This window comes from Hordeum vulgare, chromosome 6H (genome assembly GCF_904849725.1).
Source record: "Hordeum vulgare subsp. vulgare chromosome 6H, MorexV3_pseudomolecules_assembly, whole genome shotgun sequence".
In the NCBI taxonomy this organism is placed as follows: Eukaryota; Viridiplantae; Streptophyta; class Magnoliopsida; order Poales; family Poaceae; genus Hordeum; species Hordeum vulgare.
In genome coordinates this window covers 373,314,311-373,336,765 of record NC_058523.1, presented here as the reverse complement: position 1 = coordinate 373,336,765, position 22,455 = coordinate 373,314,311, and positions in this window count along the sequence as shown.

Genomic DNA, 22,455 nt, shown 5'->3' with positions numbered 1-22,455 from the left:
TTAATACACTAGATGCATGCTGGATAGCGATCGACGTGTGGAGTAATAGTAGTAGATGCAGAAAGTATCGGTCTACTTGTTTCGGACGTGATGCCTATAGAAATAATCATTGCATAGATATCGTCACGACTCTGCACAGTTCTATCAATTGCTCGACAGTAATTTGTTCACGCACCATCTACTTGCTTTCATGAGAGAAGCCAGTAGTAAACACTACGCCCCCCGGGTCTATTCACATCCATCGTTTACATCTCCGCTTTTACTTTGCTTTGTTACTTTGTTGCTTTTAGTTCTCACTTGGCAAACAATCTATAAGGGATTTACAACCCCTTCATAGCGTTGGGTGCAAGCTTTTGTGTTTGTGCAGGATCTTGAGATACTCTTCCGCCGGATTGATACCTTGGTTCTCAAACTGAGGGAAATACTTACCGTCGCTGTGCTACATCACCCTTTCCGCTTCGAGGGAACACCAACGCAAGGCTCCAAGGCCACGGGGGAAATCCTTTGCATACTTGCCTAGGAAGTCCCTTAAGGCGTAGCCGTAGCTGAAGGATTCCTGGTGCCGTCGACACAACTATTTCTGGCGCCGTTGCAAGGGATACACAACAAACACCATTTCTGGCGCCGTTGCCGGGGAGGAGAAATCAAGATATATCCAAGTAGGTCTCACAAACTCTTCTCTTGCATTTACTTTTGTTGCCAGTTGCCTCTCGTTTTCCTTTCCCCCACTTCACATTTTCCGTTTTCATTCGCCTTTCTCCTTCGCTGTTTTCTTTTGCCCTTGCCATTTTCTTGCTTGCTTGTGTGCTTGTTTGTTTGTTGAAGACATCATGTCTGAAAACACCAAACTTTGCGACATCTCGAGCACTAATAATAATGATTTTATTAGTACTCCGATTCCTCCCGCTGCTAGTGCGGAATCGTATGAAATCAACGCAGCTTTGCTGAATCTTGTTTTGAAAGAGCAATTCTCTGGCCTTCCTAGTGAAGATGCCGCATCCCATCTCAATACCTTCATTGAGATTTGTGATATGCAAAAGAAAAGAGATGTGGATAATGACGTGATTAAGTTGAAACTTTTTCCTTTCTCGTTGCGAGATCGCGCAAAAACTTGGTTTTCTTCTTTGCCTAAAAATAGTATCGATTCTTGGGATAGATGCAAAGATGCTTACATATCCAAGTATTTTCTGCCGGCTAAGATCATCTCCTTACGTAACGATATCATGAATTTCAAGCAACTTGATCATGAACATGTTGCATAATCTTGGGAGAGGATGAAGCTTATGATTAGAAATTGTCGTGCTCATGGCTTGAGTTTGTGGATGATTATACGAATCTTTTACGCTGGCTTGAATTTTGCTTCTCGTAATATCTTGGACTCCGCCTCAGGTGGAACGTTCATGGAAATCACGTTAGGAGACGCTACAAAACTCCTAGACAATATCATTACCAACTACTCTCAGTGGCACACTGAAAGGTTGCCTGCTAGCAAAAAGGTGCATGCTATAGAAGAGATTAACTCGCTTAGTGCTAAGATGGATGGGTTGATGAATTTGGTTGCTAGTAGAAACGCTACCGTAGATCCTAATGACATGCCACTATCTTCTTTGATTGAGAGTAGCAACGCTAGTTTGGACGTGAATTTTGTTGGTAGGAACAATTTTGGCAACAACAATGCTTTTAGAGGAAACTATGTTCCTAGACCTTTCCCTAGTAACTCCTCTAACAATTATGGAAATTCCTACGGCAACACTTATGGAAATCATAACAAATTACCCTCTGATCTAGAGAGTAATATCAAAGAGTTCATGAAGTCTCAAAAGATTTTCAATGCGTCCATAGAGGAAAAACTACTCAAAATAGATGATTTGGCTAAGAGCGTTGATAGGATGTCTTGTGATATTGATGCTTTGAAAGTTAGATGTGCTCCTCCCAAGATCAACTTGGATGAAACTTTGAAAGCTATGCGTATCTCCATGAATGAGAGCAAAGAAAGAACCGCCCAAATTCGTGCTAGACATGAATGGTTTAAATGGGTGCGTTCTAGTGATGCAAATCGCGAAGATCTTAAAGTGCTTGGTGTGTCTCCTCTTGAATCTTTGTTTTCGGGTGTCAAACCTACTTATGGAGGGGCTGGATATGAATCCACTTTGTAAAAAACGCCCCAATGATTCGGAGTCCACCTATCTCGATGATAAAGGTGTGGAGAGTGGAGTAGAAGAAGTCAAATTTTTGGGTAGTAATGAAACTCCCACTTTGGATTTCAAGGAATTCAATTATGATAATTGCTGCTTGTTTGAATGCATTTCTTTTATCCAATCCATTGCAAACTCTCCACATGCTTATAGCCAAAGTAAAGCCTTTACCGCACATATCGTAGATGCTATGATGAAATCTCTTGAAGAGAAGCTCGAACTAGAAGTCTCTATACCTAGAAAACTTCATGATGAGTGGGAACCTACTATCAAAATCAAGATAAAAAACTATGAGTGCAATGCTTTGCGTGATTTGGGTGCTAGTGTTTCCGCGATTCCAAAGTCTTTATGTGATATTCTTGGTTTTCATGAGATTGAAGAGTGTACTCTTAATTTGCATCTTGCGGATTCTACCGTCAAGAAACCCATGGGGAGGATCGATGATGTTCTTATTGTTGCAAATAAGAACTATGTACCCGTGGATTTCATTGTACTTGACATAGATTGCAATCATTCATGTCCCATTATTCTTGGTAGACCTTTCCGAAGGACTATTGGTGCTATCATCGATATGAAGGAAGGGAATATTAGATTTCAATTTCCTTTAAAGAAGGGCATGGAGCACTTTCCTAGAAAGAAAATAATATTGCCTTATGAATCTATGATGAGGGCTACCTATGGTTTGAGCACCAAAGATGACTATACGTGATTCCATCACTTTCGCCTAGCTAAGGGCGTTAAACAAAAGCGCTTGTTGGGAGGCAACCCAACAAATCTATCCTTTTTATTTCTGTTTTGTGTTCTCCACACTTTCATAATTCTGTTATGGTTGTGTTTTTTGTGTTTCTTTTTGCGTTTGTGCCGAGCAAAACCGTTATGATTAGTCTTGAGGATGATCGTTTGGTCACGCTGGAAAAGACAGAAACTTTCTGCTCACGAAAAGAATTTTCATTTTTTCTGTAAGAGCTTTTGAGTTGATTCTTTTTGTTGCTGATTGCTACGCAAATTCTTCAGACAGTCGTAATTTTTCAGAATTGTTTAAGTACCAGAGGTATAAGAAACATACATATTGCTACAGACTGGTCTGCTCTTAACCTATTCTGTTTTTGTTGTGTTGGTTGCATATTTTGATGAAACTATGGATAGTATAGGGGGGTATTAGCCATGGAAGATTGAAAGTACAGTAACCCAACATCAGCACAAGTAGAATTTAAGTTTGCTACAGTACCTAAGGAAGTGGTGGTTTGCTTTCTTGTACTAATGATATCACGAGTTTCTGTTTAAGTTTCGTGTTGTGAAGTTTTCAAGTTTTGGGTGAAGTTCTTATGGACAAAAAGATAAAGAGTGGCAAGAGCTCAAGCTTGGGGATGCCCAAGGCACCCCAAGAGATTTAAGGATGCCGTAAAAGCCTAAGCTTGGGGATGCCCCGGGAAGGCATCCCCTCTCTCGTCTTCAATCCATCGGTAACGTTACTTGGGGCTATATTTTTATTCACCACATGTTATGTGTTTTTGCTTGGAGCGTATTGTATCGTAGGAGTCTTTTATTTTTATTGTGTCACAATCATCCTTGCTGCACACCTAGAGAACGAGACATGCACTCACCGTGATTTTGTCGAGATTCACTTATATCTTTTGGTAGACAATTCAGCTCACATGTGCTTCACTTATATCTTTTGAGCTAGATACTTTTGCTCTATGTGCTTCACTTATATCATTTAGAGCGCAACGGTGCGTGGCTTGGTAGTTGATCTTTGCTTTGAAAGTAGTCTCAAAAGGGGTAGTTATCCAAAGGGATACGAAAACTTCCACCTTCATGTGCATTGAATAGTTAGAGAAGTTTGATTCATCTCAATTAGTTTTGAGTTGTGGTTATGGTAATATTGAAGTCATGCTAGTAAGGTGTTGTGGATCTAGAAATACTTGTGTTGAAGTTAGTGATTCCCGTAGCATGCACGTATGGTCAACCGCTATGTGATGAAGTCTGAGCATGATTAGTATATTGATTGTCATCCTTTGTGTGGCGGTCGGGATCGCGCGATGGTTTATACCTACCAACCCTTCCCCTAGGAGTATGCGTTGAATGCTTTGTTTCGATTACTAATAAAACTTTTGCAACAATTATATGGGTTCTTCATGCCTAATGTTGAGTCCATGGTTTAGATGCACTTTCACCTTCCACCATCACTATCTTCTTAGTGCCGCGCAACTTTCGCCGGTGCACAAAACCCACCATTAGCCTCCCTCAAAACAGCCACCATACCAACCTACTATGGCTTTTTCAAAGTCATTCCGAGATATATTGCCATGCAACTACCACCATGATATGTGCCACCACGTCTACATTGTCTTTGCACGATCGTAAGATAGCTAGCATGATGTTTCCATTGATGTCTATGCCATGCTAGATCATTGCCACGGTACACTACCGAAGGCATTCCATATAGAGTCATAGTTGCTCTAAGTTTTGAGTTGAAAATGTGATGATCATCATTATTGGAGCATTGTACCATGTGAGGAAATAAAAGAGGCCAAAGAATCCCATAAAAAAGAGGACAAAGAGCCCACCAGAATAAAAAAAATGAGAGAAAAATAGAGAAGGGACAATGCTACCACTTTTTCCACACTTGTGCATATTAAGCACCATGATCTTCATGATTGAGAGTCTCTCGTTTTGTCACCACCATATAGCTAGTGGGAATTTCTCATTATATAACTTGGCTTGTATATTCCAATGATAGGCTTCCTCAAAATTGCCTTAGGTCTTCGTGAGCAAGCAAGTTGGATGCACACCCACTAGTTTTCTTTAAGAGCTTTCACATATTTGTAGCTCCAGTGCATCATTTGTATGGAAATCCCTACTCATTCACATTGATATCTATTGATGAGCATATCCACAGCTCATTGATATGCCTAGTTAATGTGACTATCCTCTCCTTTTTTGTCTTGCAACCTCCACCACATTCCACACCATCTATAGTGCTATAACCATGGCTCACGCTCATGTATTGCGTGAGGGTTGAAAATGTTTGAGAAAGTAAAGGTGTGAAACAATTACTTGGCCAATACCGGGGTTGTGCATGATTTAAATTCGTTGTGCAATGATGATAGAGCATAGCCAGACTATATGCTTTTGTAGGGATAACTTTCTTTTGGCCTTGTTATTCTGAAAGTTCATGATTACTTTGCTAGTTTGCTTGAATTATTATTGTTTCCACGTCAATAGCAAACTATTGTTTTGAATCTAATGGATCTGAAAATTCACGTCACATAAGAGGAATTACAAAGGACACCCATGCTAGGTAGCATGAAAGCATCAAAAATTCATTCTTATCACTTCCCTACTCGAGGACGAGCAGGGGTTAAGCTTGGGGATGCTTGATACGTCTCAAACGTATCTATAATTTTTGATGGTTTCACGCTGTTATCTTGTCTTCTTTGTATGTTTGATGTACCTTTTTATATATATTTGGGACTAACTTATTAATTTAGTGCCAAGTCCCAGTTCTTGTTTTTTCCGTGTTTTTGACTCTTTTCAGATCTGATTTTGGAACGGAGTCCAAACGGAAGAAAAACCCCGAAATGATTTTTTCCCGAACGGAAGAAGTCCATGGGGCTTTTGGGCCAAGCCAGGTGGGCTCGAGGGAGCCCTCAAGCCCCCACTCCGCCACCAGGGAGGGAGGCGGCGGTGGGCAGGCTTGTGGCCTCCCTGGCTGCCCCCTCACCTAGATCTTTGGCCCATAAATTCCCAAATATCCGCAAAAAATCACGGGAGCCTCGAAAATACTTTTCCGCCGCCGCAAGCTTCCGTTTCTGTGAGATCTCATCTGGAGACGCTTCCCGGCACACTGCCGGAGGGGACTTTGGAGGTGGAGGGCTTCTTCATCATCATCATCGCCCCTCCAATGACTCGTGAGTAGTTCACTTCAGACCTACGGGTCCATAGTAAGTAGCTAGATGGCTTCTTCTCTCTCTTGGATCTTCAATACAAAGTTCTCCATGATCTTCATGGAGATCTATCCGATGTAATCTTCTCTGGCGGTGTGTTTGTCGAGATCTGATGAATTGTGGACTTGTGATCAGATTATCTATGATATATATTTGAGTCTTTGCTGTTTTCTTATATGCATGATTTGATATCCTTGTAACTCTCTCCGAGTCTTGGGTTTTGTTTGGCCAACTAGATCTATGATTCTTGCAATGGGAGAAGTGCTTGGTTTTGGGTTCTACCATGTGGTGACCTTTCCCAGTGACAGTAGGGACTGCAAGGCACACATCAAGTAGTTTCCATCAAGGGTAAAAAGATGGGGTTTTTATCATTGGTTTGAGATTATCCCTCTACATCATGTCATCTTGCTTAAGGCGTTACTCTGTTCTTATGGACTTAATACACTAGATGCATGCTGGATAGCGATCGACGTGTGGAGTAATAGTAGTAGATGCAGAAAGTATCGGTCTACTTGTTTCGGACGTGATGCCTATAGAAATAATCATTGCATAGATATCGTCACGACTCTGCACAGTTCTATCAATTGCTCGACAGTAATTTGTTCACGCACCATCTACTTGCTTTCATGAGAGAAGCCAGTAGTAAACACTACGCCCCCCGGGTCTATTCACATCCATCGTTTACATCTCCGCTTTTACTTTGCTTTGTTACTTTGTTGCTTTTAGTTCTCACTTGGCAAACAATCTATAAGGGATTTACAACCCCTTCATAGCGTTGGGTGCAAGCTTTTGTGTTTGTGCAGGATCTTGAGATACTCTTCCGCCGGATTGATACCTTGGTTCTCAAACTGAGGGAAATACTTACCGTCGCTGTGCTACATCACCCTTTCCGCTTCGAGGGAACACCAACGCAAGGCTCCAAGGCCACGGGGGAAATCCTTTGCATACTTGCCTAGGAAGTCCCTTAAGGCGTAGCCGTAGCTGAAGGATTCCTGGTGCCGTCGACACAACTATTTCTGGCGCCGTTGCAAGGGATACACAACAAACACCATTTCTGGCGCCGTTGCCGGGGAGGAGAAATCAAGATATATCCAAGTAGGTCTCACAAACTCTTCTCTTGCATTTACTTTTGTTGCCAGTTGCCTCTCGTTTTCCTTTCCCCCACTTCACATTTTCCGTTTTCATTCGCCTTTCTCCTTCGCTGTTTTCTTTTGCCCTTGCCGTTTTCTTGCTTGCTTGTGTGCTTGTTTGTTTGTTGAAGACATCATGTCTGAAAACACCAAACTTTGCGACATCTCGAGCACTAATAATAATGATTTTATTAGTACTCCGATTCCTCCCGCTGCTAGTGCGGAATCGTATGAAATCAACGCAGCTTTGCTGAATCTTGTTTTGAAAGAGCAATTCTCTGGCCTTCCTAGTGAAGATGCCGCATCCCATCTCAATACCTTCATTGAGATTTGTGATATGCAAAAGAAAAGAGATGTGGATAATGACGTGATTAAGTTGAAACTTTTTCCTTTCTCGTTGCGAGATCGCGCAAAAACTTGGTTTTCTTCTTTGCCTAAAAATAGTATCGATTCTTGGGATAGATGCAAAGATGCTTACATATCCAAGTATTTTCTGCCGGCTAAGATCATCTCCTTACGTAACGATATCATGAATTTCAAGCAACTTGATCATGAACATGTTGCATAATCTTGGGAGAGGATGAAGCTTATGATTAGAAATTGTCGTGCTCATGGCTTGAGTTTGTGGATGATTATACGAATCTTTTACGCTGGCTTGAATTTTGCTTCTCGTAATATCTTGGACTCCGCCTCAGGTGGAACGTTCATGGAAATCACGTTAGGAGACGCTACAAAACTCCTAGACAATATCATTACCAACTACTCTCAGTGGCACACTGAAAGGTTGCCTGCTAGCAAAAAGGTGCATGCTATAGAAGAGATTAACTCGCTTAGTGCTAAGATGGATGGGTTGATGAATTTGGTTGCTAGTAGAAACGCTACCGTAGATCCTAATGACATGCCACTATCTTCTTTGATTGAGAGTAGCAACGCTAGTTTGGACGTGAATTTTGTTGGTAGGAACAATTTTGGCAACAACAATGCTTTTAGAGGAAACTATGTTCCTAGACCTTTCCCTAGTAACTCCTCTAACAATTATGGAAATTCCTACGGCAACACTTATGGAAATCATAACAAATTACCCTCTGATCTAGAGAGTAATATCAAAGAGTTCATGAAGTCTCAAAAGATTTTCAATGCGTCCATAGAGGAAAAACTACTCAAAATAGATGATTTGGCTAAGAGCGTTGATAGGATGTCTTGTGATATTGATGCTTTGAAAGTTAGATGTGCTCCTCCCAAGATCAACTTGGATGAAACTTTGAAAGCTATGCGTATCTCCATGAATGAGAGCAAAGAAAGAACCGCCCAAATTCGTGCTAGACATGAATGGTTTAAATGGGTGCGTTCTAGTGATGCAAATCGCGAAGATCTTAAAGTGCTTGGTGTGTCTCCTCTTGAATCTTTGTTTTCGGGTGTCAAACCTACTTATGGAGGGGCTGGATATGAATCCACTTTGTAAAAAACGCCCCAATGATTCGGAGTCCACCTATCTCGATGATAAAGGTGTGGAGAGTGGAGTAGAAGAAGTCAAATTTTTGGGTAGTAATGAAACTCCCACTTTGGATTTCAAGGAATTCAATTATGATAATTGCTGCTTGTTTGAATGCATTTCTTTTATCCAATCCATTGCAAACTCTCCACATGCTTATAGCCAAAGTAAAGCCTTTACCGCACATATCGTAGATGCTATGATGAAATCTCTTGAAGAGAAGCTCGAACTAGAAGTCTCTATACCTAGAAAACTTCATGATGAGTGGGAACCTACTATCAAAATCAAGATAAAAAACTATGAGTGCAATGCTTTGCGTGATTTGGGTGCTAGTGTTTCCGCGATTCCAAAGTCTTTATGTGATATTCTTGGTTTTCATGAGATTGAAGAGTGTACTCTTAATTTGCATCTTGCGGATTCTACCGTCAAGAAACCCATGGGGAGGATCGATGATGTTCTTATTGTTGCAAATAAGAACTATGTACCCGTGGATTTCATTGTACTTGACATAGATTGCAATCATTCATGTCCCATTATTCTTGGTAGACCTTTCCGAAGGACTATTGGTGCTATCATCGATATGAAGGAAGGGAATATTAGATTTCAATTTCCTTTAAAGAAGGGCATGGAGCACTTTCCTAGAAAGAAAATAATATTGCCTTATGAATCTATGATGAGGGCTACCTATGGTTTGAGCACCAAAGATGACTATACGTGATTCCATCACTTTCGCCTAGCTAAGGGCGTTAAACAAAAGCGCTTGTTGGGAGGCAACCCAACAAATCTATCCTTTTTATTTCTGTTTTGTGTTCTCCACACTTTCATAATTCTGTTATGGTTGTGTTTTTTGTGTTTCTTTTTGCGTTTGTGCCGAGCAAAACCGTTATGATTAGTCTTGAGGATGATCGTTTGGTCACGCTGGAAAAGACAGAAACTTTCTGCTCACGAAAAGAATTTTCATTTTTTCTGTAAGAGCTTTTGAGTTGATTCTTTTTGTTGCTGATTGCTACGCAAATTCTTCAGACAGTCGTAATTTTTCAGAATTGTTTAAGTACCAGAGGTATAAGAAACATACATATTGCTACAGACTGGTCTGCTCTTAACCTATTCTGTTTTTGTTGTGTTGGTTGCATATTTTGATGAAACTATGGATAGTATAGGGGGGTATTAGCCATGGAAGATTGAAAGTACAGTAACCCAACATCAGCACAAGTAGAATTTAAGTTTGCTACAGTACCTAAGGAAGTGGTGGTTTGCTTTCTTGTACTAATGATATCACGAGTTTCTGTTTAAGTTTCGTGTTGTGAAGTTTTCAAGTTTTGGGTGAAGTTCTTATGGACAAAAAGATAAAGAGTGGCAAGAGCTCAAGCTTGGGGATGCCCAAGGCACCCCAAGAGATTTAAGGATGCCGTAAAAGCCTAAGCTTGGGGATGCCCCGGGAAGGCATCCCCTCTCTCGTCTTCAATCCATCGGTAACGTTACTTGGGGCTATATTTTTATTCACCACATGTTATGTGTTTTTGCTTGGAGCGTATTGTATCGTAGGAGTCTTTTATTTTTATTGTGTCACAATCATCCTTGCTGCACACCTAGAGAACGAGACATGCACTCACCGTGATTTTGTCGAGATTCACTTATATCTTTTGGTAGACAATTCAGCTCACATGTGCTTCACTTATATCTTTTGAGCTAGATACTTTTGCTCTATGTGCTTCACTTATATCATTTAGAGCGCAACGGTGCGTGGCTTGGTAGTTGATCTTTGCTTTGAAAGTAGTCTCAAAAGGGGTAGTTATCCAAAGGGATACGAAAACTTCCACCTTCATGTGCATTGAATAGTTAGAGAAGTTTGATTCATCTCAATTAGTTTTGAGTTGTGGTTATGGTAATATTGAAGTCATGCTAGTAAGGTGTTGTGGATCTAGAAATACTTGTGTTGAAGTTAGTGATTCCCGTAGCATGCACGTATGGTCAACCGCTATGTGATGAAGTCTGAGCATGATTAGTATATTGATTGTCATCCTTTGTGTGGCGGTCGGGATCGCGCGATGGTTTATACCTACCAACCCTTCCCCTAGGAGTATGCGTTGAATGCTTTGTTTCGATTACTAATAAAACTTTTGCAACAATTATATGGGTTCTTCATGCCTAATGTTGAGTCCATGGTTTAGATGCACTTTCACCTTCCACCATCACTATCTTCTTAGTGCCGCGCAACTTTCGCCGGTGCACAAAACCCACCATTAGCCTCCCTCAAAACAGCCACCATACCAACCTACTATGGCTTTTTCAAAGTCATTCCGAGATATATTGCCATGCAACTACCACCATGATATGTGCCACCACGTCTACATTGTCTTTGCACGATCGTAAGATAGCTAGCATGATGTTTCCATTGATGTCTATGCCATGCTAGATCATTGCCACGGTACACTACCGAAGGCATTCCATATAGAGTCATAGTTGCTCTAAGTTTTGAGTTGAAAATGTGATGATCATCATTATTGGAGCATTGTACCATGTGAGGAAATAAAAGAGGCCAAAGAATCCCATAAAAAAGAGGACAAAGAGCCCACCAGAATAAAAAAAATGAGAGAAAAATAGAGAAGGGACAATGCTACCACTTTTTCCACACTTGTGCATATTAAGCACCATGATCTTCATGATTGAGAGTCTCTCGTTTTGTCACCACCATATAGCTAGTGGGAATTTCTCATTATATAACTTGGCTTGTATATTCCAATGATAGGCTTCCTCAAAATTGCCTTAGGTCTTCGTGAGCAAGCAAGTTGGATGCACACCCACTAGTTTTCTTTAAGAGCTTTCACATATTTGTAGCTCCAGTGCATCATTTGTATGGAAATCCCTACTCATTCACATTGATATCTATTGATGAGCATATCCACAGCTCATTGATATGCCTAGTTAATGTGACTATCCTCTCCTTTTTTGTCTTGCAACCTCCACCACATTCCACACCATCTATAGTGCTATAACCATGGCTCACGCTCATGTATTGCGTGAGGGTTGAAAATGTTTGAGAAAGTAAAGGTGTGAAACAATTACTTGGCCAATACCGGGGTTGTGCATGATTTAAATTCGTTGTGCAATGATGATAGAGCATAGCCAGACTATATGCTTTTGTAGGGATAACTTTCTTTTGGCCTTGTTATTCTGAAAGTTCATGATTACTTTGCTAGTTTGCTTGAATTATTATTGTTTCCACGTCAATAGCAAACTATTGTTTTGAATCTAATGGATCTGAAAATTCACGTCACATAAGAGGAATTACAAAGGACACCCATGCTAGGTAGCATGAAAGCATCAAAAATTCATTCTTATCACTTCCCTACTCGAGGACGAGCAGGGGTTAAGCTTGGGGATGCTTGATACGTCTCAAACGTATCTATAATTTTTGATGGTTTCACGCTGTTATCTTGTCTTCTTTGTATGTTTGATGTACCTTTTTATATATATTTGGGACTAACTTATTAATTTAGTGCCAAGTCCCAGTTCTTGTTTTTTCCGTGTTTTTGACTCTTTTCAGATCTGATTTTGGAACGGAGTCCAAACGGAAGAAAAACCCCGAAATGATTTTTTCCCGAACGGAAGAAGTCCATGGGGCTTTTGGGCCAAGCCAGGTGGGCTCGAGGGAGCCCTCAAGCCCCCACTCCGCCACCAGGGAGGGAGGCGGCGGTGGGCAGGCTTGTGGCCTCCCTGGCTGCCCCCTCACCTAGATCTTTGGCCCATAAATTCCCAAATATCCGCAAAAAATCACGGGAGCCTCGAAAATACTTTTCCGCCGCCGCAAGCTTCCGTTTCTGTGAGATCTCATCTGGAGACGCTTCCCGGCACACTGCCGGAGGGGACTTTGGAGGTGGAGGGCTTCTTCATCATCATCATCGCCCCTCCAATGACTCGTGAGTAGTTCACTTCAGACCTACGGGTCCATAGTAAGTAGCTAGATGGCTTCTTCTCTCTCTTGGATCTTCAATACAAAGTTCTCCATGATCTTCATGGAGATCTATCCGATGTAATCTTCTCTGGCGGTGTGTTTGTCGAGATCTGATGAATTGTGGACTTGTGATCAGATTATCTATGATATATATTTGAGTCTTTGCTGTTTTCTTATATGCATGATTTGATATCCTTGTAACTCTCTCCGAGTCTTGGGTTTTGTTTGGCCAACTAGATCTATGATTCTTGCAATGGGAGAAGTGCTTGGTTTTGGGTTCTACCATGTAGTGACCTTTCCCAGTGACAGTAGGGACTGCAAGGCACACATCAAGTAGTTTCCATCAAGGGTAAAAAGATGGGGTTTTTATCATTGGTTTGAGATTATCCCTCTACATCATGTCATCTTGCTTAAGGCGTTACTCTGTTCTTATGGACTTAATACACTAGATGCATGCTGGATAGCGATCGACGTGTGGAGTAATAGTAGTAGATGCAGAAAGTATCGGTCTACTTGTTTCGGACGTGATGCCTATAGAAATAATCATTGCATAGATATCGTCACGACTCTGCACAGTTCTATCAATTGCTCGACAGTAATTTGTTCACGCACCATCTACTTGCTTTCATGAGAGAAGCCAGTAGTAAACACTACGCCCCCCGGGTCTATTCACATCCATCGTTTACATCTCCGCTTTTACTTTGCTTTGTTACTTTGTTGCTTTTAGTTCTCACTTGGCAAACAATCTATAAGGGATTTACAACCCCTTCATAGCGTTGGGTGCAAGCTTTTGTGTTTGTGCAGGATCTTGAGATACTCTTCCGCCGGATTGATACCTTGGTTCTCAAACTGAGGGAAATACTTACCGTCGCTGTGCTACATCACCCTTTCCGCTTCGAGGGAACACCAACGCAAGGCTCCAAGGCCACGGGGGAAATCCTTTGCATACTTGCCTAGGAAGTCCCTTAAGGCGTAGCCGTAGCTGAAGGATTCCTGGTGCCGTCGACACAACTATTTCTGGCGCCGTTGCAAGGGATACACAACAAACACCATTTCTGGCGCCGTTGCCGGGGAGGAGAAATCAAGATATATCCAAGTAGGTCTCACAAACTCTTCTCTTGCATTTACTTTTGTTGCCAGTTGCCTCTCGTTTTCCTTTCCCCCACTTCACATTTTCCGTTTTCATTCGCCTTTCTCCTTCGCTGTTTTCTTTTGCCCTTGCCGTTTTCTTGCTTGCTTGTGTGCTTGTTTGTTTGTTGAAGACATCATGTCTGAAAACACCAAACTTTGCGACATCTCGAGCACTAATAATAATGATTTTATTAGTACTCCGATTCCTCCCGCTGCTAGTGCGGAATCGTATGAAATCAACGCAGCTTTGCTGAATCTTGTTTTGAAAGAGCAATTCTCTGGCCTTCCTAGTGAAGATGCCGCATCCCATCTCAATACCTTCATTGTGATATGCAAAAGAAAAGAGATGTGGATAATGACGTGATTAAGTTGAAACTTTTTCCTTTCTCGTTGCGAGATCGCGCAAAAACTTGGTTTTCTTCTTTGCCTAAAAATAGTATCGATTCTTGGGATAGATGCAAAGATGCTTACATATCCAAGTATTTTCTGCCGGCTAAGATCATCTCCTTACGTAACGATATCATGAATTTCAAGCAACTTGATCATGAACATGTTGCATAATCTTGGGAGAGGATGAAGCTTATGATTAGAAATTGTCGTGCTCATGGCTTGAGTTTGTGGATGATTATACGAATCTTTTACGCTGGCTTGAATTTTGCTTCTCGTAATATCTTGGACTCCGCCTCAGGTGGAACGTTCATGGAAATCACGTTAGGAGACGCTACAAAACTCCTAGACAATATCATTACCAACTACTCTCAGTGGCACACTGAAAGGTTGCCTGCTAGCAAAAAGGTGCATGCTATAGAAGAGATTAACTCGCTTAGTGCTAAGATGGATGGGTTGATGAATTTGGTTGCTAGTAGAAACGCTACCGTAGATCCTAATGACATGCCACTATCTTCTTTGATTGAGAGTAGCAACGCTAGTTTGGACGTGAATTTTGTTGGTAGGAACAATTTTGGCAACAACAATGCTTTTAGAGGAAACTATGTTCCTAGACCTTTCCCTAGTAACTCCTCTAACAATTATGGAAATTCCTACGGCAACACTTATGGAAATCATAACAAATTACCCTCTGATCTAGAGAGTAATATCAAAGAGTTCATGAAGTCTCAAAAGATTTTCAATGCGTCCATAGAGGAAAAACTACTCAAAATAGATGATTTGGCTAAGAGCGTTGATAGGATGTCTTGTGATATTGATGCTTTGAAAGTTAGATGTGCTCCTCCCAAGATCAACTTGGATGAAACTTTGAAAGCTATGCGTATCTCCATGAATGAGAGCAAAGAAAGAACCGCCCAAATTCGTGCTAGACATGAATGGTTTAAATGGGTGCGTTCTAGTGATGCAAATCGCGAAGATCTTAAAGTGCTTGGTGTGTCTCCTCTTGAATCTTTGTTTTCGGGTGTCAAACCTACTTATGGAGGGGCTGGATATGAATCCACTTTGTAAAAAACGCCCCAATGATTCGGAGTCCACCTATCTCGATGATAAAGGTGTGGAGAGTGGAGTAGAAGAAGTCAAATTTTTGGGTAGTAATGAAACTCCCACTTTGGATTTCAAGGAATTCAATTATGATAATTGCTGCTTGTTTGAATGCATTTCTTTTATCCAATCCATTGCAAACTCTCCACATGCTTATAGCCAAAGTAAAGCCTTTACCGCACATATCGTAGATGCTATGATGAAATCTCTTGAAGAGAAGCTCGAACTAGAAGTCTCTATACCTAGAAAACTTCATGATGAGTGGGAACCTACTATCAAAATCAAGATAAAAAACTATGAGTGCAATGCTTTGCGTGATTTGGGTGCTAGTGTTTCCGCGATTCCAAAGTCTTTATGTGATATTCTTGGTTTTCATGAGATTGAAGAGTGTACTCTTAATTTGCATCTTGCGGATTCTACCGTCAAGAAACCCATGGGGAGGATCGATGATGTTCTTATTGTTGCAAATAAGAACTATGTACCCGTGGATTTCATTGTACTTGACATAGATTGCAATCATTCATGTCCCATTATTCTTGGTAGACCTTTCCGAAGGACTATTGGTGCTATCATCGATATGAAGGAAGGGAATATTAGATTTCAATTTCCTTTAAAGAAGGGCATGGAGCACTTTCCTAGAAAGAAAATAATATTGCCTTATGAATCTATGATGAGGGCTACCTATGGTTTGAGCACCAAAGATGACTATACGTGATTCCATCACTTTCGCCTAGCTAAGGGCGTTAAACAAAAGCGCTTGTTGGGAGGCAACCCAACAAATCTATCCTTTTTATTTCTGTTTTGTGTTCTCCACACTTTCATAATTCTGTTATGGTTGTGTTTTTTGTGTTTCTTTTTGCGTTTGTGCCGAGCAAAACCGTTATGATTAGTCTTGAGGATGATCGTTTGGTCACGCTGGAAAAGACAGAAACTTTCTGCTCACGAAAAGAATTTTCATTTTTTCTGTAAGAGCTTTTGAGTTGATTCTTTTTGTTGCTGATTGCTACGCAAATTCTTCAGACAGTCGTAATTTTTCAGAATTGTTTAAGTACCAGAGGTATAAGAAACATACATATTGCTACAGACTGGTCTGCTCTTAACCTATTCTGTTTTTGTTGTGTTGGTTGCATATTTTGATGAAACTATGGATAGTATAGGGGGGTATTAGCCATGGAAGATTGAAAGTACAGTAACCCAACATCAGCACAAGTAGAATTTAAGTTTGCTACAGTACCTAAGGAAGTGGTGGTTTGCTTTCTTGTACTAATGATATCACGAGTTTCTGTTTAAGTTTCGTGTTGTGAAGTTTTCAAGTTTTGGGTGAAGTTCTTATGGACAAAAAGATAAAGAGTGGCAAGAGCTCAAGCTTGGGGATGCCCAAGGCACCCCAAGAGATTTAAGGATGCCGTAAAAGCCTAAGCTTGGGGATGCCCCGGGAAGGCATCCCCTCTCTCGTCTTCAATCCATCGGTAACGTTACTTGGGGCTATATTTTTATTCACCACATGTTATGTGTTTTTGCTTGGAGCGTATTGTATCGTAGGAGTCTTTTATTTTTATTGTGTCACAATCATCCTTGCTGCACACCTAGAGAACGAGACATGCACTCACCGTGATTTTGTCGAGATTCACTTATATCTTTTGGTAGACAATTCAGCTCACATGTGCTTCACTTATATCTTTTGAGCTAGATACTTTTGCTCTATGTGCTTCACTTATATCATTTAGAGCGCAACGGTGCGTGGCTTGGTAGTTGATCTTTGCTTTGAAAGTAGTCTCAAAAGGGGTAGTTATCCAAAGGGATACGAAAACTTCCACCTTCATGTGCATTGAATAGTTAGAGAAGTTTGATTCATCTCAATTAGTTTTGAGTTGTGGTTATGGTAATATTGAAGTCATGCTAGTAAGGTGTTGTGGATCTAGAAATACTTGTGTTGAAGTTAGTGATTCCCGTAGCATGCACGTATGGTCAACCGCTATGTGATGAAGTCTGAGCATGATTAGTATATTGATTGTCATCCTTTGTGTGGCGGTCGGGATCGCGCGATGGTTTATACCTACCAACCCTTCCCCTAGGAGTATGCGTTGAATGCTTTGTTTCGATTACTAATAAAACTTTTGCAACAATTATATGGGTTCTTCATGCCTAATGTTGAGTCCATGGTTTAGATGCACTTTCACCTTCCACCATCACTATCTTCTTAGTGCCGCGCAACTTTCGCCGGTGCACAAAACCCACCATTAGCCTCCCTCAAAACAGCCACCATACCAACCTACTATGGCTTTTTCAAAGTCATTCCGAGATATATTGCCATGCAACTACCACCATGATATGTGCCACCACGTCTACATTGTCTTTGCACGATCGTAAGATAGCTAGCATGATGTTTCCATTGATGTCTATGCCATGCTAGATCATTGCCACGGTACACTACCGAAGGCATTCCATATAGAGTCATAGTTGCTCTAAGTTTTGAGTTGAAAATGTGATGATCATCATTATTGGAGCATTGTACCATGTGAGGAAATAAAAGAGGCCAAAGAATCCCATAAAAAAGAGGACAAAGAGCCCACCAGAATAAAAAAAATGAGAGAAAAATAGAGAAGGGACAATGCTACCACTTTTTCCACACTTGTGCATATTAAGCACCATGATCTTCATGATTGAGAGTCTCTCGTTTTGTCACCACCATATAGCTAGTGGGAATTTCTCATTATATAACTTGGCTTGTATATTCCAATGATAGGCTTCCTCAAAATTGCCTTAGGTCTTCGTGAGCAAGCAAGTTGGATGCACACCCACTAGTTTTCTTTAAGAGCTTTCACATATTTGTAGCTCCAGTGCATCATTTGTATGGAAATCCCTACTCATTCACATTGATATCTATTGATGAGCATATCCACAGCTCATTGATATGCCTAGTTAATGTGACTATCCTCTCCTTTTTTGTCTTGCAACCTCCACCACATTCCACACCATCTATAGTGCTATAACCATGGCTCACGCTCATGTATTGCGTGAGGGTTGAAAATGTTTGAGAAAGTAAAGGTGTGAAACAATTACTTGGCCAATACCGGGGTTGTGCATGATTTAAATTCGTTGTGCAATGATGATAGAGCATAGCCAGACTATATGCTTTTGTAGGGATAACTTTCTTTTGGCCTTGTTATTTTGAAAGTTCATGATTACTTTGCTAGTTTGCTTGAATTATTATTGTTTCCACGTCAATAGCAAACTATTGTTTTGAATCTAATGGATCTGAACATTCACGTCACATAAGAGGAATTACAAAGGACACCCATGCTAGGTAGCATGAAAGCATCAAAAATTCATTCTTATCACTTCCCTACTCGAGGACGAGCAGGAGTTAAGCTTGGGGATGCTTGATACGTCTCAAACGTATCTATAATTTTTGATGGTTTCACGCTGTTATCTTGTCTTCTTTGTATGTTTGATGTACCTTTTTATATATATTTGGGACTAACTTATTAATTTAGTGCCAAGTGCCAGTTCTTGTTTTTTCCGTGTTTTTGACTCTTTTCAGATCTGATTTTGGAACGGAGTCCAAACGGAAGAAAAACCCCGAAATGATTTTTTCCCGAACGGAAGAAGTCCATGGGGCTTTTGGGCCAAGCCAGGTGGGCTCGAGGGAGCCCTCAAGCCCCCACTCCGCCACCAGGGAGGGAGGCGGCGGTGGGCAGGCTTGTGGCCTCCCTGGCTGCCCCCTCACCTAGATCTTTGGCCCATAAATTCCCAAATATCCGCAAAAAATCACGGGAGCCTCGAAAATACTTTTCCGCCGCCGCAAGCTTCCGTTTCTGTGAGATCTCATCTGGAGACGCTTCCCGGCACACTGCCGGAGGGGACTTTGGAGGTGGAGGGCTTCTTCATCATCATCATCGCCCCTCCAATGACTCGTGAGTAGTTCACTTCAGACCTACGGGTCCATAGTAAGTAGCTAGATGGCTTCTTCTCTCTCTTGGATCTTCAATACAAAGTTCTCCATGATCTTCATGGAGATCTATCCGATGTAATCTTCTCTGGCGGTGTGTTTGTCGAGATCTGATGAATTGTGGACTTGTGATCAGATTATCTATGATATATATTCGAGTCTTTGCTGTTTTCTTATATGCATGATTTGATATCCTTGTAACTCTCTCCGAGTCTTGGGTTTTGTTTGGCCAACTAGATCTATGATTCTTGCAATGGGAGAAGAGCTTGGTTTTGGGTTCTGCCATGTGGTGACCTTTCCCAGTGACAGTAGGGACTGCAAGGCACACATCAAGTAGTTTCCATCAAGGGTAAAAAGATGGGGTTTTTATCATTGGTTTGAGATTATCCCTCTACATCATGTCATCTTGCTTAAGGCGTTACTTTGTTCTTATGGACTTAATACACTAGATGCATGCTGGATAGCGATCGACGTGTGGAGTAATAGTAGTAGATGCAAAAAGTATCGGTCTACTTGTTTCGGACGTGATGCCTCTAGAAATAATCATTCCATAGATATCGTCACGACTCTGCACAGTTCTATCAATTGCTCGACAGTAATTTGTTCACGCACCGTCTACTTGCTTTCATGAGAGAAGCCACTAGTAAACACTACACTCCCCGGGTCTATTCACATCCATCGTTTACATCTCCGCTTTTACTTTGCTTTGTTACTTTGTTGCTTTCAGTTCTCACTTGGCAAACAATCTATAAGGGATTAACAACCCCTTCATAGCGTTGGGTGCAAGCTTTTGTGTTTGTGCAGGATCTTGAGATACTCTTCCGCCCGATTGATACCTTGGTTCTCAAACTGAGGGAAATACTTACCGTCGCTGTGCTACATCACCCTTTCCGCTTCGAGGGAACACCAACGCAAGGCTCCAAGGCCACGGGGGAAATCCTTTGCATACTTGCCTAGGAAGTCCCTTAAGGCGTAGCCGTAGCTGAAGGATTCCTGGTGCCGTCGACACAACTATTTCTGGCGCCATTGCAAGGGATACACAGCAAACACCAATCCTCACCACCACCGGAGCGCCGTCACACTGCCGGAGAACTCATCTACTTCTCCGTCTTGCTTGCTGGATCAAGAAGGCCAAGACCATCATCGAGCTGTATGTGTGCTGAACGCGGAGGTGTCGTCCGTTCGGCACTAGATCGGAACGGATCGCGGGACTCTTCGTGGGACGGTTCGTGGGGCTGACCGAGGGACGTGAATACATTCCACTACATCAACCGCGTTTCTTAATGCTTCGTGCTGTGTGATCTACAAGGGTACGTAGATGCAAATCTCCTGTCGTAGATGGACATCACCATGATAGGTCTTCGTGTGCGTAGGAATTTTTTTTGTTTCCCATGCACTGTTCCCCAACAGGTCCCCACTGGCTTTTCATCTAATATAAAGGGAATAATAAATATGATAGAGAAAAAATCCCGAACCCGAAGTCTCATGATTGCCACGTGATTATGACGCAGTTGCTTCCGGATGCATTGAGGGGCTTGTATCAGAAAATGTTCGATTACCCATTGTGAAGCTATGTGCATTCCTCAATGCAATATCTCAGAAGGGAATCGATCGAGAACATCTAGAAAGGCTACAGAGGGATGTGGTCCAATGTCTTGTCAATTTTGAGTTGGTGTGTTCCCGCCGTCCTTCTTCAATATTATGACGCATCTCCTGGTTCACCTAGTCGACGAGATTTCCATTCTTGTTCCTGTATTTCTATACAATATGTTCCCCTTTGAGAGGTTCATGGGAGTCTTAAAGAAATATGTTCATAACCGTGCTAGGCCAGAAGGAAGCATCTCCAAGGGCTATGGAACATAGGAGGTCATTGGGTTCTGTGTAGACTTTCTTCCTGACCTTAAGCCGATTGGTGTTCTTGAATCGCGGCATGAGGGGAGACTAAGTGGAAAAGGCACGTTAGGAAAGAAAACAGTGATATGTAGGGACGGACATTCTTTCACTCAAGCACACTACACAGTTCTACAAAGTTCCACCTTCGTGGCTTCGTATATCGAGGAGCACGAGAATTTTGTACGCTCCGAGTTCCCGGGGAAGGCTGACTCCTGGATTGAAGAAAAAGACATGGATACTTTCGGCAGTTGGTTGCGAGCACGTCTAATGAATGAAAACACTGTTGGAGATCAACTCTACTTGTTAGCCGCGTTACCTTCTTCGACTGTATTATATTTCCAAGGGTACGAGACAAAGGGAAATACATTTTACACGGCCGCCCAAGATAAAAAGAGCACCAACCAAAATAGTGGTGTCCGTTGTGATGCAACAGACGAGAATGGGAAAAAGGACACATACTATGGTTACATAGAGGAGATATGGGAACTTGACTATGGACCTACTTTTAAGGTCCCTTTGTTTCGGTGTAGTTGGGTGAACATGAATGGAGAAGGGGTAAAGGTAGACCAGTTGTACGGAATGACAACAGTTGATCTCAAGAATCTTGGTTACAGAGACGAGCCATTCGTCCTAGCTAATGATGTGGCTCAGGTTTTCTACGTGAAAGACATGTCCTCGAGACCAAAAAAAGCAAATGAATACATCGGACGATGAGCCAAAGCGTCACATAGTTCTTTCAGGGAAAACAAACATCATGGGAATCGAGGACAAGACAGACACGTCAGTATATTATAATAAGTTTGATGAAATTCCGCCCTTCACAGTGAGAATTGACCCAAGCATCCCGTTAAATAATGAAGATGTTCCATGCTTACGGCCAAAGCGATCATAGGCAAGGGATCAAAATATAAATCTATGTAATGTATTAAACTTTATGTGATGTGTACTAATGTATTAAACTTTATGTGATGTGTACTAATGTATTAAACTTGGTACCACTTGGTTCTAAAGAAAATGCACTTTTCCTTTTATTAGTGGGAAAACTACGTTTTTTGTGAAAGAGGTACCAACTACGAGAACTAAAACAACTACGAGTACGAGAACTAAAACAACTACGAGAACTAAAACAACTACGAGAACTAAACCCTAAAGAACTATGCCAACTTTTCACCTTTTTAGAGCCCATTTGTAGTGCTTTTCAATTTCAGGGTCAATTAGCTCAAAGAATAAACTAATAGAAAAAGAATGAAGTAAAAAGAATCAACTAAAACA